The following is a 19,702-nucleotide window of genomic DNA, read 5'->3' as shown; positions in this document are numbered from 1 at the left end:
CATTCTTTCTTCCTAGATATATAAATTTATATTTAGCTGTGTCAAAACCCATATTGTTTGCTTATTCCCAGCTTACCAGGCGATCCAGATTGCTCAGTATCAGTGATCCATATCTTCATTATTTACCCCTCCCTCAATTTTTGCAAAATTTCAGTGATGATTTTATGTTTTCATCCAGGTCCCTACTAAGAATGCATTCGTTCAGTGATGATTCCCCATTTTCAGTTATATTTTGAGACTTCTCAGTTAGTCATCTTTTAATCCATTTAATGTGTCATGTTAATTATATATAAATTTTTTGTAATAAAACATGTCCTGTGGTACATAGTCAAATACCTTATAGAAGACCAAGTATATTACATCAGCACTATTACCTTTTTCAGCCAAATTCGTAATCTCATATATAATCATGTTGATTGGCATTACACCTCTATGCCAATATAATGTGACCTGATATAACATGAATTCGGATATAATGCAGTAAAGCAGTGCTCCGAGAGGGTGGGGCTATGCACTCTGGTGGATCAAAGCAAGTTCGATATAACGCGGTTTCACCTATAACGCAGTAAGATTTTTTGGCTCCCGAGGACAGTGTTATATCGAGGTAGAGGTGTACTTATATTACTGTCCTTTAATTTTTTATTAATCTAATCCTGTTTCAGCTGCTTCATCTTGCCTGGGATTGATGTCAGAGTGACAGGACTATAATTACCTGGTCATCCCATTTACCCTTTTTAAATATTGGCACAACATTCTCTTTCTTTCAGTCATCTGGAATGTCTCTTATGTTCCAAAATAGAAAATCTCTATTACTGATCCAGCAAACTCCTCAGCCAGCTCTTTTAAAACTCCTGAATGCAAGTTATAATACAAGAACTAGGGGTCACCATATGAAATTAATAGGCAGCAGGTTTAAAACAAATAAAAGGAAGTTCTTCTTCACGCAGCGCACAGTCAACTTGTGGAACTCCTTACCTGAGGAGGTTGTGAAGGCTAGGACTATAACAATGTTTAAAAGGGGACTGGATAAATTCATGGCGGGTAAGTCCATAAATGGCTATTAGCCAGGATGGGTAAGAATGGTGTCCCTAGCCTCTGTTCGTCAGAGGATGGAGATGGATGGCAGGAGAGAGATCACTTGATCATTGCCTGTTAGGTTCACTCCCTCAGGGGCACCTGGCATTGGCCACTGTCGGTAGACAGATACTGGGCTAGATGGACCTTTGGTCTGACCCGGTACGGCCATTCTTATGTTCTTATCCGGACCTGATGATTTTAAAATGTCCAATTTGAGTAGCTACTGTTTAACATTCTCCTGAGATACTAGTGAAATAGAAAGATATGGCTATAGCATCTGTGTTTGTTTCCTCAAATACAGAACATCAAATATTCATCAAACATTTCTGCCTTTTCTGCATATTATTGATAATTCTACCCTTTCCATTCCAGGAATGGAGTAATACTATTATTAGGATTCTTAGAAATCCTCCTTACTTTCCTTAACTCTGCTAGCTATAGGTTTCTATAAGTCTCTGACTCGCAATTAAATTATCAGTGTGCTATCAAACTTGTTCTTTTCTTTTTGATTTTATTTTACAGAAAATCTCATGCCTACTAACACCAAATGCATTGCCATATATCTCTTGTTTCTCCTTTGGTAGTCTTTTTATATAAATGTAAACTGACAGGTATCAAGAACACTTGCTACTCTCATAAACTGTGCAAGGGAAAATATCCATGGCTTTTCTGAGTGTGTGGGGTGGGCGAACAACTTATAGTTCCTTTGGTTGTTGTAAAGGAAAAGTTTGAGATACTGGGACTACTTTGTTGTGAATCAGAAGTGCAGATAGTCCTCTTGGGGTTAAAATGTTCACAAAGAACTCCATTTATTACAGCCAGAGCTGTGAAAAATATTTATTGGTAGATTTTAACTTAAAAAATACGAAACAAGACCAATGGAAAATGGTTCTAGTACTGAAGATGGGCCATCAGTCATTCTTTATATACGTTTTAAACCCCTAAAGTTGTTGTCTTATATTTTACAGTAAATACTTTTTTTTGCTTTGACTGCTGAAACTGTTTTTGTATATTTACCTAAAGTTGGTGCCTCACTGTGTGTAATAAAAGTATTTCTGCAGACTGGAACATCCTTTACATGTTGTGCATGCTTATTTTGGTACCATATTCACAGTCCAAGTATTGTATATTTTCCAAAGAACAGATAAGGAACAGATAGTGCAGTAGCACTTAGGAGCCCCAATCAGGGACCATGACCCCATCATAATAGGAGCTGAACAAACACAGAATAGAAGATGGTCCCTGTTCCAAAGAACTTACAATTAAAGTATAAGACAAGAGATGTCTATAGACAGATGGGAGAGTACAAGGAAGAAACGAGACATGATAAGTTAGCATGGTAGGCAGTAGTCTTGGCACATCAGCAGCATAACTGTTCTCAAGTTTTGTATGAACCATGGAATGGATAGCAGTAGTACCAGTTTCCTATACTGCCTTTTTAATATACCTCAACTATCTCCTGCTGGGAGCATCTGGAAAGGGGGATAGATAGTTGAGTCTTCACACCTGTTCAGTCCTTGGCCTTTGGGCTGATAGTGCTAATAGTAGTGCTTAATATTATCAGTTGTGGACTAGGAACTAGATTTGAATCACCAAACTGTTATGGATAGGCTAGCCACCTTGAAGCAGTAAGAATTGTCATGACTTGGGGTGTATTTGAACTGGTGACTTAGAGCTGAAAAACTCTGTGCCATAATTTATCCCCTGAGCTATCAAACCCCACAAATTCTTGCAAGTCCCATCCCTCCCCCGACATTAATTTTAACATGTATTGGGCCTTTGAAAAACTAACAATGCTCTGGTTGTAGGATTTCTAAACAATTCTAATGTAAAGCCCAGTGTCAGGTTCACTGGTATATTCTAGCTGCACCTGTGAACATGGTTTAACCATTCAGTGAAGCTGAATTTTCAGCTGCTTTGTATCACTCGAACAGTGCAAAACAACTGGAACATATCAGTGAATTTGGATCCAGATTTCAAATCCTGCTCCTTGGGAATAGGAAGACAGGCCAGAAGCCAGGCAGCCTGGGTAGTGGAAGCAGGAGCAGCAGGAAGTTCCCTGCCAGAGTCCCTGAAAAAGGTACCTGCTGGGGGAGGAAGGGTATCTGGGGAAACAGCTCTGGGAGGCAGTGCTCAGTTAACCGAGCATGGGAGAATCCTGCCATACTTCCTGGAACAAGAGTAACTGAGGGAGGCAAAGGGGAAAATCCTGTTGAAACTATAGCCCAGGTTGGGCTGAGGAACTGTTTGTTGGTTTCTGCCTATGTTTGAAAAATAAACTACCTTGAAAGAGAGACTGACTGTGGCATTGTGTCCTCCTTGGGCTGGGTCAAGCCAGCACCTTACAAGGGCCTGATTTTCATGTTCTCTAAGGTCCCTTTCCACTTCTCACAGTGAATGGATTACCTTTACACCCATCTTAAAGCCTCTTGATACTGACAGAGCACTACAGAAAGGGGCATTTGTGTAAATAACAGTCAGTGCTTATTTGCTTACTGGTCTCTGATGCAATGGTTGAATCACTGAAAGGCACTGATGTATCAAGATGAGATTCCATGAGGAGATATTGCATCTAGCCCGGACATATACAGTATTTGGGGTTTAGAAACAGCAATGGCAACTTAAAATCAATTTCTTTCTTTATAGGCAGCTGAATGTGATTATGATTATGCAAAATAGCGATCAAACATGCAGTTATATTCTAAATAAGCAGTTAACCTTTGAGAAGCAGCTGGTTGAAACCCTGATGAGAAGAGAAGATTCTAATCAAGCCTTGTGGTCACAATGTCAAAGATTGCTGCTGGGACAGGATAAGTCCACTTGGTAAAATTTTCAAAAGCATCTAAGTGACTTAGGTGCTTTAGGAAATTTTACCCGCAGTCTATGTAAACTGTAGACTGGAAAAAACATTTAATACTGCATCAAAATAAGGAAAAGGGCAGGGAGGGGGGTAGAAAATCATTTCAAGATTCTTAACCTTGCTATTTTCAAATATATCCCCTCAAGAAGCAGAGACCTGAAGGAGGTTAGAACACTGCTCTAGTCCCATTAGGAACACTTTTTTGTTTTTTGGGGGGGGGTTGAGCATATATCCTCTAGGCATTCTTCCAGAGCAGAGACAAATTTCAAGGTTCTTGAGTTGTGTATCCTCAGCATACTGATATGTACTCTGTGTTTAGAAATAATCTTTTAAAATGTACATAAAACAGAATGGGGAAATAAGAGCCTTGAGAGATGCTGCATATTAAACCCCTAGATGACGATGCACCTAGTGGTATTGTGGGGCTTTGTTTATCAAGGGTTACAAAGTGCTCTAAGTACCTCTAATTTAAGGTGCAATAGAAATGAAAAGTATTATTATTACGTTTGCCCAGGACCACCAGTTGACTGTCTTCTAGGTAGGACTGAAACCACTGAAGGGTACATCAAGCAGCAATGATTTCCTGTCACATCAACAACATAAAAATAGCCATAGTGGGTCAGACTAATGGTCCATCTAGCCCAGTGTCCTGTCTACCGACAGTGACCAATGCCAGATGCTTCAAAGGGAATGAACAGAAATTGAGTGATCCATCCCCTCTCATCCAGTTCCAGCATCAGGCAGTCAGAGGTTTAGGGGCAACCAGAGTATGGGTTGCATCCTTCACCACCACATATCCTCCAAGAAATTATGGAGTTCTTTTTTTGAATCCTGTTATACTTTTAATCTTCACCACATCCTCTGGCAATAAGTTCCACAGGTTGACTATGTGTCCTGTGAAGAAGTACTTCATTTTGTTTATATAAACCTGCTGCTTGTTAGTTTCATGGGGTGACCTTTGATTCTTGTGTTATGGGAAGGAATAAATAACACTTTCACTTTCTCTGCACCATTCATTATTTTATAGACCTCTATCATATCCCCCTCTTAGTTGTCTCTTTTTCAAGCTGAACAGTCCATCTTTTTAATCTCTCATATAGAATCTCTTCCATGCCCCTAATCGTTTTGTTGCCCTTCGCTGTACCTTTTTCAATTCTAGTATACCTTTTTGGAGATGGAGCGACCAGAACTGCGCAGTATTCATGGTGTGGGTTTACCATGGCTTTATATAGTGGCATGATAGTTTCTGTCTTTTTATCTATCCCTTTCCTAATGATTCCTAACATTCTATTAGCTTTTTTGACTACTGCTGCACATTGAGCAGATGTTTTCAGAGAAATATCCACGATGACTCCAAGATCTTTCTTGAGTGGTAACAGCTAATTTAGACCCCATCATTTTGTATGCATAGTTGGTATTATGCTTTCCAATGTGCATTACTTTGCATTTATTAATATTGAATTTCATCTGCAGTTTTGTTGCCAGTCACCAAGTTTTGTGAGATCCCTTTGTAACTCTTGGCAGTCTGCTTTGGACTTAAACATCTTGAGTAATTTTGTATCATCTGCAAACTTTTCCATCTCACTGTTGACCCCTTTTTTTAGATCATTTATGAATATGTTGAACAGCACTGGTCCCAGTACAGATCTCTGGGGAGACCCCGCTGTTTATCTTCCTCTACTGTGAAAAAAGACCATTTATTCCTGTCACTTGTCTCCTGTCTTTAACCAGTTACTTGTCCATGAGAAGACCTTCCCTCTTATTCCATGACTGCTAATTTTGCTTAAGAGCCTTTGGTGAGAGACCTTGTCAAAGGCTTTCAGAAAAGTCCAAGTGTGCTGTATCCACTGGATCACCCTTGTCCACCCTTGTTGACCCCCCCCAAAGAATTCTAATAGATTGCTGAGGCTTGATGTCCCTTTAAAAAAGCAGTGTTGACTATTCCCCAACAAATTGTGTTCATCTGTGTGTGGCAAGACCAAAATGGCTAACTGACTCTAGTTTAAAACCAGAAGGAATGATTCGTGACCTCAACTTCAAAGGAAAGTTGGAGCCAACATGAGATGATAGTGGGTTCCAAGTTCACTTGAAATTGATTGATTGCCATTTTCTTGAAAACTTCACCAAAAGAGAGAAGAAACTGGATGGTAATTCTATTATTACAGGATCTAGAAATGTTTTCTGGAGGTGAGCCAAACTGAAGATTGGTTGGCATCTAATGCTCCATGCAGTGAGGTGTTAAAAATGAAACCAGAGTCACACCACTTATATAGAGGAACCAGGAAGGAAAAGGGGCAACACTGGGAGACTGTTTTGCTGGTAGCCATATCTAATCCAGTAAGGAGGAAGCAGCCATTGAGCCTATGGCTTCCACAGTTAAAAGATTAGTGGCAGCATCATTAAACTAATCAGTATTAACTCCTAAGGAAATGCTGGAAACATGTCAGAGTGATGAGGAAATATTAACCAGGGAAGGCAATCTGGATTATTCAGAATGTACACTAACCGCCCCTCCCCCCCGGATATTTCCTCCCAATATCCATTATCAAGGACAAATGTGAGATCTTTTGGTGTTACATCAAAGGCCTTATATTCAGCTGTATAACGATCATATCCTATGTACCCCCTATAGCTGTATACTCTTAATCTTCACCTGACTACCTTCATTTCTAACAGGCTGTGGTTAAACTGTGGTAGTTTCTGGACACAAACAACCAGGATATGACAGTGAGTCAAAGTGCACTAGCCCTCTCGGGGAGTTGATGATCCATGTTGATAATAGTTAATTGAGCTGATTGACCCACAACTGAAAAGCTGAGACAGGTATACTGTATCATCATAGTAAATATTTCATTAGGAACTTCTAGCATATACTCACATTGCTTTGCAAATTGTCTCAGAATCCTCTAAGAGAGACAAGTATTATCCCTATTTTAGCGCCGGGGAAACTGAGATAGAGTTTATGGCTTGGGTAAAGTCATTCACAGAGCAGTGAACAGAACACAGCTCTCCTGACTTTGTCACATGCTTTAAGCCTTTGGCCTTCTTTCTTTTCTCCTACTTTGGATTCAGTGCTCTGAACAGAAGTCATAATTCATGGGGTGGCTGTGAATCCCTCTTAATGACAAAAATTCTCCTTTTTTCTTTTAAATAACTGAACGTCCAGTAGAGGGCTCACAAATAGTCATGCCCATACAGCTGGAGCAGGTCTACTGAGAATTCCTTAATCTTCCTAGTTCATCTGGAAGCATGATTGCACTTGCCCAAGATATGGATAATTACAAATACTACTCTAACATCTCAAGCATACAAGGTGAATTTGCTGGTTCAAGATTCCCTGAAGGAAGGAAAAATAAGTGTGTCCTCTTTCTTTTTTGGCTACTTGTACTGTAGGCAATTAGTTTCCAAATGCCCTAGTAAAACACACATTTCTAGAGGTTTGTATGTCCTCATCTTTCTGTTCTCGGTCAGTGAAATTTAAGTTAGAAATGTCAAGGGTTTCCAACATATTTCCCATAAATGTTTTCTGATAGGGTGAAATCTTCATAGTCAAGGATATTGACACTTTCATTTCTGAGGTAATTTGCAGAAATCCTCCCTGGCATGAAAACATGGAGGCAACTGTTTCAGTGGCAAATCCCTAGTAGACACCTTCTGACCGAGTTATAATGGAGGTTTATCTCTTTTGGGGTTGGAAATCTAAGTGGTTCACTATAAGATCGCTTCAAAATGCTGTGGAATTAGGCCCTGTCTACACTAAGAGGGTTTTGCTGGCATAGTTATTCTGTCAAAATAATCTAGCATGGATACAGTTATAGTCATATATAAAAGAGTTTATATCAGTGTAAGCACAATTATACTTTTGTAACTGTGTTTGTAAAAAATTGCACCTCCAACTGACTTATCAGTGTTGGTAAAACTTTTAAGCATAGTGCACGCCCAAGTTTACAATGTACCAGATATGGAAAGTGACAACAGGTATTCTATACTATAATGTCAAGTATCAGAGGGGTAGCTGTGTTAGTCTGAATCTGTAAAAAGTGACAGAGTCCTGTGGCACCTTATAGCTCAACAGACGTATTGGAGTATAAGCTTTCGTGGGTGAATACCCACTTTGTCAGACGCATAATGGTAGCCTTGGATGAGAAGGGGCTGAAAACAAAACTAAACTTAGATCAAGACACTGAGATGCAAGCAAGGTACTGTTCCACAAGGAATATGGTACTTCCTCTTCTAAACCATGGATGGCACATTGGGATGCTTTGTCTATTAGTCTGGCAAAGTCAGTGAGCCCTAACCATCAGTAAATATATTATCCTGGAGATTCTTGAAAATATGTCAATTGAAGGGTTTTCTCCTGTAAGGGGACTAGTTCACAATTTACTCTTTTCACAAAGTTCATAAATTCTAGTTACAACCTAGATAACTACGTACTTGGATTTGATTCTGCCTTGGGGTCCCTCCCCACCCCCCTGCACCTTTCCACAAATGGCCATGAAAACAACAGCTAGATCTCAGTGATACCATCACTCTTGACACATGGCACTGTTCAGGGAGTACAATGGAGGGTACTGTATGATGTATCTTAATATCTTGTATATTGTGAGGTTATTCAGAAATCAACTTAATTTAGCACTGAAAGTGAGGAGGGGGGAATGCTATATTGATGATAAGAAGACTGAACCAGATAGATTAGCTATCCTTTATATGGGCTTGGGATGCAGATTTTGGACCTGATTGTGCCTTAATTACTTGAAGTGAGTAGTACCTGCAGTAAGTCCCACTGAAATCTTACTGCACAGCATGACCAAATATGGCAGAATTGAGCTCTCTTCAAAAGTTAATTGGTGCACATCAGATTTGGGATTTTAGTTTGACTAATTATAGAAATAGCAATAAATCACAAATTTTAGGTCCTGATCTGAGTCTTTTGAAAGTATGACAGTATTGAGATAATGGATTTTGGTTTAGGCACATGTATTCTAAAAAATAAATTATATGCTTAATTCCGAAAAGTAAAAAAAAAAAAATGCAGACATGTAGAGCAATTGCATATAGGATTATAAAATTATCCTTTTGATATTCAGGTGTCACTCAAATTAACGTATCAGAGGGGTAGCCGTGTTAGTCTGGATCTGTAAAAGCAGCAAAGAATCCTGTGGCACCTTATAGACTAACAGTGCCACAGGATTCTTTGCTGCTTTTACTCAAATTAACATTAGAGTTCATTGTCTCAAAAATAGGCTCAACTATGCTGTATTACATTTGTAGACATTTATCCAAATGTGTTTGAAATATTTAATTTTGCATATGTGTTTGTATCTAGAAGAAAAGCTGCTTAATATCAGTGCTTTGTAGTCAGTTATCTTCAGGAAAAAGAGAAAACAAATGTTTAGTGGAAATAAAAGGTAAACATGCTGCTCTATTGTATATTATAGTGCCCCTCTAAAATGTTTTCAGTATACCCTTCTCTGCAGTATGGAAGAATATACTGTGCAGTTCTGCAGTTCTCTCTGTTAGTAATTACTTGAAACAAGTATCACTTTAGTGGCCACATTTCTCCATTCATTTGAACAATGTTACTATTTTGTTTACCTTTCTTAGACAATAATTGTACTAGGCATTATTTTCACACTTGTTTTATTGTGTTAAACAATAAACAGCGAGTGAGAGTAGTTTATTTTCTGAAAAACAAGTCATACGTGGGAATGAAGTGTGGTGCGTATTATTGAAGAGGAGAATAAATACAAAAGTATAACCTCTTCAAAGCTGAGTTCCAAATCAATTAATGATGAACCATTATATTACAAAGTTATTGTTTTGAAATGTAAGTAAAATTAATCTTTGCTGAAGGAATTTCAGAATTGCACCTCTTGGAATTCTTGAGAGAGATACAAACCTCTCTCTCTGTAAGGCCTCTGTATATGACTAGCATGCAACTTAGTTTGTTCAACAAGGACTGTAAATTCTGAAAGATTTAACGTGATATGTTTGCAGGTAACATGATTGATGTGTAATTTTAGTATGAAAGGAGTATTTAGAATCTTGGCTAACTGGTATCAGTTCAAAAGTTTTTATTTCTTGAACAAAGATAGGCTAGATGTTTTTAATTTTGTAAAGCATTTTAACTCCTACTTTATCCCACCAATCCAGGAAAATTCAAACTGACAAAATAATTTAACTTGTGAATGCTTGTTGATAAATAGATTGGAAGAAAAATAATAATAGGGAGGGAATTAGTCTATCTGTCTTAATTTTTTTCATAACTTCTCAGAGGTGTATCATATTATAAATGCATTAGAAATGTTTTGCTCTGAGGATATGTAGCATTCCTATAAAGGTTAAATCAATAAAAATGATTTGGCCACATTCCTAAGCATGGCTAGAACAGGTAGCCCGTTGTTTAAGGTACCCTTGAATTTCTGGATCAGATCATTACGGTACAGCAAAAAGGGCTTACTCTAAAGGCTTCTTACTGTATGCAGACTTCTGTGTTTCTTCTAGAAGATATCATCAGCCTAAAAAATATTTTCTGAGCTACTGAATAATAAGAGTATTTTCAAAGTCTTTATGTATATATGTCTCAAATATTGTACTTTGTGCTCTAAGTTTTAAAGGACTCCTTTTCAACAAGAAGGGTGAAGATACTTCAGTAATTGATAAGAACCAGGTATGTAAGGACAAAATGCAGCACGAAATGCTAGAGAAATCTTTTAAATCAATTTTGAGACAAATGAGATTCTTAAGGTGTCCAACAATTATAAATTAATTCGAATTCTTCTATTTTTATGCATATCTGATAAAATGCTGCAGCCATTAAATGCTGTTTTTTCAATACATCTGAGCAGTTTAGTAGGCAGTCTTGCATTTTGACAGTGTATTTTGATTGATTTATCATATTTTAAAAGCCTTCACATTGAAGAGCTACTCTATTTTACTATTGCAAAGTAGAGCTATGCCTTATTCTGTGTGTCTGTTATGCTGTGACCCTATTGACACTTCTAATATAGATGTGATGAATATCAAATGATTTCAAGATCATGTCAATGGGATGAGTGCTCAGATTTTATGCATATTTCAAATTTGTTCTCCTCATACTTCAAGAATACTTTAGATGCAAACTCATTTCTTTTTTAAGAGTGCGAGATGAGTGTCTGTTAAATTTTTAGAAGCATCTTAAAAGTAACTATGGGGAAAATCATTCTCACTGTACGGTAAAAATGCACACTACCAGTAACTGGATTTTTATCTTTAAGATGTTTTTCAAGAGTGAAAATTTGGTCAGTGAATTATCCCATATCTGGCTATGCATATTTTTATCAAAATTGGAACATTCCATTTCATGTGTATGTATATATGTTAGTCACATCAAGTAAATTCTATACATGTGCATTGCACATGTGCCTTAAAATTACTTAGTAAATGAATATTATCCCGTGGAGTGCTTAGCAAAATAAAGGCTATTTTACTTTCAGTCCTGCATATTGTACCTACATGATATTTTTATAGATATATAATGTATTATGTAGTACTGAACATACAGAACAGATTTCTCTGTATCTAGACAAGTTGTTTAATACTGAATTTTTTAAGATTCGCACAAGATTTTTGTATTTTAAAGTGTGTGTGTATGTGTGTGCGCGCGTGTAGATGAAAATTTTAGTTCATAACAGGAAAGGCCTGATTGAGTTAATAAGCATATAGAATAATATCAGACTATGGACTTAAAATCTTCTTTCTAATGTATTGTAAAATTAAAAAAACATTCCGGATCTTGCATATGTATTTGTAGCCACATTGTTACATTGAAATTCTATTTATTCTTGCTACAGTCTGAAATTGTCTGTTAAGTGAGAAAAATACACAGGCTTGTGTTTGGTGCTAAATTAAAATCTTTGATGATAACTAGACTGTGTGAATTATTTTATTGTCTATATGTGACTGGATTTTCTTTGAATGCTGTTGGTTTCCTGTAATAAAACTTCAGTAAAAATATCAGCTTGTGTTTTTGAATTTTTAATATTTCGTAGATTTTCAGTGTATGATTCTTAAGCAGATGGAGAGGTGTACTGAATAACAACAAAAAATACAGTACATAGTCTTGAATGTAGAAAGTTGGATGAAATGGTGGTGGAAAGGAAGTGAAGTGAATGCCCTTTATGCATAAAATCCTTTTGGGAAAAGAGAACATTTTTACTAGTGTATACTAAGGTACACTGCTTATGTAAATAGTCACTGTTTTCTGGTCCTGTCAATTTTAAATAAGCCATTCATTGTTATAGCTTAGTTACTTCACATTTTAAAAGAACAGTTGAGTTAAACATTGATACTTTTGATCAGAAAACTAAAGATAAATTCAGTTGTAAATTTATATTGGTAGCCATTACCTATGGGAAGCAAGCTGCACAGATTATATTAGAACACACGTACAGTGCTAACTTATTAAAGTGTTCCCATTACAAAGCTGCTTCTGTACATGGGTATTGTACTTCAATTAATAACTTTAGCCCTCATAAATTCTCTTTAATAAAGCCTTCCCATGCTATATTGTACAAATCCTTTGATAGCCTACAGTGACCAGGACTCGTTTGTTTTCTATTTAAGAATTAAGTAAAATGTGGCATTTACAGAGGATAATTACCATTAAAATATAGATATGCAATCAACATGATGTAGCATGTTTCACTATTCTCAGAATAAACAATTTTAGTGGGTCATGTCTCAGAAAAGGCTCTTAACTCTGAGCCAGTTTACATCTAAACTTCTGTTCAGCTACAGCTATTTTCTTCTCTGCCAAAGCTGACTCTTGCTTTTTCTGCAATAAGGCTGATACTGACATTAATAAAAATACTGATATAGGGAAGTCATGTTTTAATGGCTGAAGAGAGCATTATGTGTCATAATAGAATTCTTAAAAACTAAATACGGTGTGATGAATTTGTTTCATCACTTGTAGAAATAGTATATTTCACTTTGTCATAAACAGCAGCTATAAGGGAAAGAAGACAATCTTGGTTAAAAAAAAGTGGTCTCTATTTTTAACTCTTAGTTGGCCAAGGTGAACTCAACCGTGATATCCAGAAATGCAATTTCTGTTGAGTATGTATTAGAAAAGGTGAAGGTATCATAATACACTTTCCCAGAGCTATTGCCAAATTTTTTTTAAATGTGGTATTTGAACCATCACTCACTATGGTACTATCACTGTTATTTATATTGTGCTATCAGTAGACATTGTATTTTACAAATACAAAGACAGGATCCCTGCCCCAAAAAACTTAACTTGAAATATGTCCTAATACGTTAGAAGAATGAGCCGTGCATTGCAAAGATTTGTAAACGTTATGAAATTCAGACTATTAACAAACTAGAATGTGATAGTACATCCCACCCCTGTATAGTTATAGTGGTAAGTTACTGGATGCTAACTTAAATTATTAGATATTTTGCTTAGTGAAATACAGATATTTAGAAGTAGAGCTGGGAAAGTATAGAATTAAAATAAGCAATCAGTATTTAAATTTGCTTGTGTGGTACTAGATGGTAATCTTTCAGTTTAAAAATGTATCAACTGTATATATATGTGCACGTGTGCATGGATGTTTGCATATACACTGGTGATACATTAACATTTTTCAATAGAAATATTACCCTTTCTAGTACAACACACACATATTAAAATACTGTTTCTTTTAACTGTGTTTTCTGATCCTTATTTAAATGATATATAGATACTTTGAAAAAAATATAGCATTCAGAAGTAAATGGATACGTGTACGTACATGGATATAAATACAGATATATCTGTATATTGTTTCTCATAAAAAGCCTCTATCTTTTGTTAAATTGTTGTGATCATGTTAATTGAGTTCATTGGGCAAAAAATTAATTCACCTGCTATAATAACTGGAGGTAATAAATGTAAAACACAACATTTTATACTATAACTCCAGTTTCAGAAAGAACAGCGCTTGTGGGTGGGGTGTGCGCATGAGTATATATGCTCATGCACATTGTTAATGTTGCCATTGATTTTCATTGTGATCTGGGTTAGGTTTTTTTGTTCTGAACAATAAAATATTATGAAACTGGCAGCCTCTGTCTTTCTCTTTTACTAAACCACAAAGTAGATTTAGATGCAAGATATCTGACCAAAAGTTAAACAATGGTTTGGCACACTTGTGGTTCACATAAATTCAGGGAGGATAAATGTATGTAAGGTACCTGATTTTTTTAACTTTTTTTTGGTAAGAAAATTAATATTAAATTATAATTTATTCTCAGAAACTAACAATTCCAATGAAATATAGTATGTGAATAAAAAAATCACTGTCTATCAGAGAAATACTGTAACAAACCCTGTTGAATTGACTACCTGCCAAAAGTTCTTTGCCACAGGGTTTTTAGCTATAACATGTTAAAAGTTAAAACTTATTGTTAATTCCGGGACTGCCTGACTTTAATGAATGTAACATTTCTTGAAAACCCAGACAGCAGAGGAAATAATGGTTTTAACCTTGACTGTTATAATAAAGGTTGTTTTATTAAAAGAGATGAGAAAATACTCCTGAAATAAACTGCTGAGAATACAGTAAATGTCTGAATTTCTAAAGTACTTATATAAAGAAAAGAGAACAATGTACTTAGACTTGCTGTTTTACAGTAATAAAATTAAAAAAATATGTTTAGTAAATTAGAGTATTTTAAAGAAATATTGAATAAGTCACTCAGCAATTTAATTGGACCAATTTAAAATGATTTTAGCAGTCAGTGAATCAATATTAAATCTTTTTTCCCCGCCTGGAAACAAGTTTATACATTAAATAGGAAACTTATAGCTATATGAGGAAGGCTAGATCAGTACACTGCATGCTAACAAGCAGAATAAAAAAATACAGGAAACGGATGCATGAATAATGGACTTTTTTATTGGAAGTGTTGAACTGTTTTATGATACAGTAACTCAAGTTTAAAGTGATATTTTGTCCCTGTGCTCATCTTTAAAATATTCTCTTTAGGGTGTATTTTTCAACATATTAAGTGGTAAGTCTTCTATTTATTTGGAGAGGAGAGCCTGTTTATGAAAGGAAACATGCTCTTAGATTTAAACTTTATTAACTTAAAAACAAGCACCTGAGAGCAAAAGACACCCCCCCATTCCGTTCCCCATAAGCCTGCAGAGAGGAGTTTGAAAAAGAGAGAGAGAGATAAACACTGATGTTATTGTAAATAATATAAACAAAATGCAGTTCGTTTGTTTGATAACAGTAGTTTCTTGTTGGGGTTCTATGGTGGAGAGGGTTGATGTCTGGTGTACTTTGTGGATGTCTACTGCACATGCACAAAAACTTGTGGTCAACTCTTAAGCCTGGCAAAATTTACAAGGAAAACCCCTTTGAAGATAGTGTAAGGTTTCTTAATTTATTTTTTTGAGATTGAAATACATTTATCAACATAATATGAATCTTCTTGAAGTTTATTACTCGAGTAATCTAAATTAATCTTTTTTTTTTTAAATTACAATTGAATACTGCAGTTAAACTATGGGCAAATTTGATTCTTTCAGAATTTCAAGTTTAAAGCTAAAATGCTTCAGGTTTTTGCTGTTTATCTTGAGGCCCCCCCTTAATTAAAATATTTTGTGCTCCAGGGAATACTAAATGTGGCAGTTTATTGCAACACTTATTAACTGACAACTCCATCATCTACAATACATAGTGTTAAATTTTATTAGGTACATAGAGTAAAACATACATATGGCCTGATTTTCAGAGGTACTGAGCACCTCCAGTGCCTGTTTACTTTCATGGTAGCTAAAGCTGAGAACTGGGGGTGCTCTGCACTGCTGTAATCCAACCAGTATGGCCTACTTCTGCCCTTCCTTGTATTCTTTAACTTCCACTGAAGTCTGTTGGACATGGGGGCATTACATAATGTATGACAGGTCATTAAACACATTTATAATGTAGCTTTTACGTTAAGGTAGGAACCAGCTGCAGTGTATAGTTTCAGCCCTCTTTGCAAGAATATTTTGCATATTGATTTCTTTTCCATGTATACCTGAAAGCATAAATGAGTTTGTCTCCATTACTGGTTTAGACTGTTTTGAACATATAGTAGCCATAAAAAGTACTAAACTGGATGTTCTAAAAGCTAATCAGATAGAAAAATAAATAAAAAATAAGGAATGGTATTTTTATACTCTTAAATACATTTTAAGGTTAAGATTAGTCAGACCACCACCAAGAAGTCACACAGTTTGGGAGGACTTGCAGTATTATTGTTATACTATTAATGTGGGGGTGGTAAAGTCTTTAAATATTTCTGGTAGAGTAGTTAATACAGCATGGAAGTTTGATATTTGTACAGTTTGTAAAAGAATTTGAGGTGTTACCCTATTTTGACTTGAGTTTTCAAGTATGCACTGGTGCATCATTAATCATAGGAAATGCAAAAATAAATAATATAGTCCCTTTGGATTTTTCATGTGAATACTTACCTTTTCCTTTTTTTGTATATACAGTTGAGGTATTTAGGTAACCCCTAACCTTCTGCTTCAACAAGGAGGTACAGTATAAAAATATTACCACAGTCTTCATATGAGCAGTTCTCTCTAAGAAAACCTCTAGATGAATATTTATTGAAAAAAGCGAAGTTGCAATACAGAATGACTTAGCTCGGCCTCAGTACTATATTTTAGACCACCAGTGTATAAAATTAAAAGCACATGGATTTTGAATCACTAGAAAAGGTTTGTAATTGATTAGCGCTCTATGAAAGTATTGAAGTAGAGTAAGGTTTGATTTGTGAATGGTTCTATTCAATAAAGATTAATCCTGTATGCTTGATAAAATCTTAGTGCCTCTAATGAGTTGGGGTGTTTTTTTTCCTCCCTAGTTTATTTAACCATCAGATAATTCAGTGTTCTGTTAACAAACTGGAACATTTCTATCTTAGTGAATTTTACATCAGCAATGCTGATTGAACAATCCAAACGATCAGTGGTTAGTTCAAAGGAGGTGATTAAACGAATAAATATATTTTGTTCCTTGCAAACCATTAAAAAATATAGTGTAGTCATGTATATTTCATGTATTTCATACCCTTACAAGATGTAGTGGCAGGAATCCATTCTTCTTAATGTGAATGAGAAGTCATCTCTTCATGGTGTTTCATATTATACTTTATATTATGAGCACTTTGTTTTATATTTTAATACAAAGAAAAGTGGTGATTAAAATTGGTTGAGTTAATATTTTTATGATTATGAAATCTAGAGGTGGAATTTATAGATGTTTTCTTCTTTTAGTCCATAGAAATATACAGCTTTCTGATTTCTGAATTTCTATATTTTGGATCCTCTTCTAAATTGGCTACTTTGATGTAAATGCAAAATTAAATTTGTTACAGAGTGTTAGAGCAGCTCATAATCAGTTCTTGAAAGTATTTTTTTAAAAAATAGTATACATGTCATTGAGTAGCATCTTGATATAAGTGGTACTACGTTTTGTTATAAACTTGATACATTTCATATTCACTTACTACATCCATCTACCATAGTCAATTACAAAAAAGTTAGATTAACGTATTGGCCAATTTTTTTGTCTGATTTACACTCTGGACAACTTCACTGAAGCCCAAAGGGATGCACAGAACATATATCAGTGCAGAATGTGGTTCCTGTTATTTATAACTGATATGGTATGTATTTGAGAAGTACTACATGATCTGGAAGATCGTGTGTAAATCATGTCTTCCGGATGTTTTTCAACAATTTGATGTTTGTTGGTTGGTTGGTCTGAGCAATTTATTGTTGCTGTAGTTTAAACATAGGTACAAAAATATAACTGTCTTGGCAAACTCAAAATTAATAGGTTTAAATGTAAAAGATTCGGAGTGCAAGTATACGCAGGCAGAACGCAGTCCAAACTTGGATTTAGCTCTCAGTGTACCTGTGCTGTAGAAAAGTATGAGCCCAGAACAGAGTTTCTGGATAATGCAGAATTTATTAGATTAAGTAGGAACATATGCCTTTTGAAGTTACAGAAGATCCCCTGCAGCAGGTGAAATAATAAATTTGCAGCGATACTGCTAAACTTTATTGATAAACAGATCAGAAGTGTGATGCACTCCACTTTCCTGGCCCTACCATCAGTCATCATTAGTTTCACAAGTCAGTTAAGAAAAACCTCATCAAATTTAACAGGCCCAATAGGAATAAATTGTAGAACAGAATGGGAGGAGACTAAATGCAGGACCTGACTCTAATGAAGATGATAGTTGGACTATGCATTCTGATACACAGCCGTACCATTTTGTTAGTTTGGAAACAATGGATGAGTAACTTGGATCTTGTAGCTTTTATTCTTATTTTCTAAGGTTAAATATAAAGTTAGAGACATTCTACTTTTACTTTAGAAATTCATTGTAGTTTGCCTCAAAGGACACGTACTTGTCCAACCTTACATACACATGCAAAATTTGGAAGCATGTTGCAACATTATTCAGTAGCTTAAAGAATGACCAAGAGTAGATGAATTAAGCACTCACCACTGCATGTTATGATAATTTTAGCCAACAAAATTTCTCCTAATCTCTTTTGGAAGAAAAAGCAAAAGAAAGTCCCTATACATGTAAACTGTATTTCCTGTTGTAAACACTGGGATAATGTGGTCTGGCTGTGCTTCTTTAAGACAGCAGTTTTAGTAGAAATGATGCCTATTTTTTGTGTCCATGTTTTACCTCAGTACTATGTGAAGTATACCTCAGGGTGACCACGTTCAGACAGCTAGTACTGAGAAGTAGCACTATGTAGTTGTATCAATGCCTTTGTATACCATAAATGAAAAAAACAGTCTCTCTATTCCTTAAGTATGAACTTCCTTCATGTCTGATTGTGCTCATGGACTTACTGTACATTCATGTGCTTAACTACTAGCCAGTTGAAATGTGTGAAGTAGGAGGGGTAAAGGGAACTCCAACCATCAGCTAGTTACACCTAGATTAAGCTTATATTGTATGTGCTGAAAGCATTTCTAGCATCTTTTTTGTTCTTTAAAGTGCGGGGGGGAGGGGAGTTAAAGGGTTATCTACAGCCCTAACATAGTTTCAGCATGATGGACAGCATTAAGAAAATCTTGTAAGTTTTCATATGCTTTTCTTGTGGTGTTCTTTCCGATAATTCAGATAGTTTTATTGACCTGTCAATAAATGTTTGTGAAAAAATATCTGACCACTGATCAAATATTAACGCCGTTTGGTATTTTACTGTCATTCTTTCAACTAAAGCTCAGCTGCATTCTGAATTTTATAGAAATCAGAAAAAGTTATTCAGTCTCATTCAATTTTATTTCATGGTAATTAATAGAGGATTAAAATGTATTTATATTGATTTTAAAAGCAGGCAAGGCAGGAAGGTTTAAAATTAGAGATGTTGGCAGTATTGCTTTACGGTGTATGTGTACTCTCTATATGGACATGTATGTAAATATACACATGTATAATTAATTCTGTGATTTCATGAAGACATTTAAAAGTCTATTTACAGTTCTGAATAGCCAAGCCGATATTTGGCAACATTCTATTATGCAGAGCTGCTATAAAAATGCTACTACATATCAAATTGAATTTCATCCACATTTTGCTTTATTTTCACAGATGAATAGTTTTTATGGAAAAATGATCTCAGCTAATTCATGACTCAAATGTAGTTAGAAAAACTGTTTTTAAAGAGCTGATGCATTGTAATGCATGCTTTGCTGTGAA

The 19,702-nt window shown here is 35.5% G+C and overlaps 2 protein-coding genes across 18 annotated transcripts in view; one reads left to right on the top strand and one right to left on the bottom strand.

Annotated features, from left to right (window-relative positions):
• Nucleotides 1-19,702, top strand: part of SUPT3H (SPT3 homolog, SAGA and STAGA complex component) — a 455,041-nt gene that overhangs the window by 46,646 nt on the left and 388,693 nt on the right. The gene's annotated exons all lie outside the window — the stretch shown is intronic.
• The window catches only part of RUNX2 (RUNX family transcription factor 2), a 486,380-nt gene that overhangs the window by 370,396 nt on the left and 96,282 nt on the right, over nucleotides 1-19,702 (bottom strand). The window lies entirely within an intron of this gene.

This window comes from Mauremys mutica, chromosome 3, assembly GCF_020497125.1.
Source record: "Mauremys mutica isolate MM-2020 ecotype Southern chromosome 3, ASM2049712v1, whole genome shotgun sequence".
In the NCBI taxonomy this organism is placed as follows: domain Eukaryota; kingdom Metazoa; phylum Chordata; order Testudines; family Geoemydidae; genus Mauremys; species Mauremys mutica.
This window is presented reverse-complemented; position numbering and strand designations above follow the sequence as displayed.